The sequence below is a fragment of the Alligator sinensis genome, unplaced genomic scaffold (genome assembly GCF_000455745.1).
Source record: "Alligator sinensis unplaced genomic scaffold, ASM45574v1 scaffold1172_2, whole genome shotgun sequence".
Taxonomy (NCBI): domain Eukaryota; kingdom Metazoa; phylum Chordata; order Crocodylia; family Alligatoridae; genus Alligator; species Alligator sinensis.
This window is the reverse complement of record NW_005842879.1, coordinates 418462-419526: the sequence shown is the minus strand read 5'-3', so window position 1 is coordinate 419526 and position 1065 is coordinate 418462. Positions and strand designations below refer to the sequence as shown.

Below are 1065 nucleotides of genomic sequence, written 5' to 3'. Positions count from 1 at the left end.
CTTTCCCTCGTGACATCCACACTTCCTACCCCCTAAAGGTATAGAATATTTTACGTGCTTTCCATTTCCATAAACTATATTTGGCATAGAGGTTGTTCACTGGGTTACTTTATAACAGGGCTGTGCCATGGAATGCATAGACAATGAAGATATAGTTTTATGAGAACGTGAAGTACTTTATTTTGCAGGGCTTATTCCTGGTCTCATGACTACCCTGGAAGGAGCACGGTGGAGAAAACAAAACAAAAAGAAACTGTGCAGAACAATATAAGAATTGCATCAGCATGAAGATCAAACACCCAAAGAGAACACACACCACTACAATGTTGTGAATCATTGCAAAAAATCCAAACCCTCCCTGACCCAGTTTCCTACAAGGAAAGATAAAGCGTCCTTTTAAAAGCTCTTTCTATCTAGCTATGGAGTCTTTGCTTGCTGAGAATTGAATGCTCACGAAGCTTCCTTGTGGGGGGAGGGGATTTATTTTTGGACCAGCCAGTCATAAATAATAAAGGTGAATAAATAATTATTTGTGAATAATTTATCTAATGAATGTAGGCCATCCCACTTCATTTGGGTTACTCTGATGTCAAATGGATGGGGAAGCGATCAGGCCCTTTTGTTTTTACACATTTTACTCCTAACAGGTTGTGACCAGTTTCATTTGCATTCCCAGATTGCTTGTTTTGATTGCTTGAAATACATTTTTACTTAATAATGCAATGTGTGATTGCTCAACTCAGTCACTTGGTATGTTTTTTGCTCCCTGACTGGATAACTAAAACCTTTATGCCAATAGAGAATCTTTTGTGCAAATGACCCCCCTGATGGCTCATTTGACATTCATTTCACTTGAAGCCATGTATGGGAGTTGAATGCAAAGCTCATGGAGGTGAAAAAAATGCTTTAAGCCCTCTTCAACCCAGCCTTCCTTGAGCTGAAAGTAGATTAACACATAGGCAAACTAGGCACATGCCTAGGGCCCCAAACAGTGGGGGACCCTGGTCCTTTCCTCCGTGGTGGTGGCACCATCCACCTTCCTTCCCTTCCCTTCCCTCTGCCAGC

At 41.4% G+C, this 1065-nt stretch overlaps 1 long non-coding RNA gene across 3 annotated transcripts in view; it reads left to right on the top strand.

Annotated features, from left to right (window-relative positions):
* Positions 1–511, top strand: part of LOC102382437 — a 117229-nt gene extending 116718 nt beyond the window's left edge. For all 3 annotated transcript variants that reach the window (XR_003091833.1, XR_325185.2, XR_003091832.1), the window contains one exon: positions 189–511. This is a non-coding gene — a long non-coding RNA (uncharacterized LOC102382437). The remainder of the gene's footprint in view (positions 1–188) is intronic.
* The last annotated feature ends 554 nt before the right edge of the window (positions 512–1065 follow it).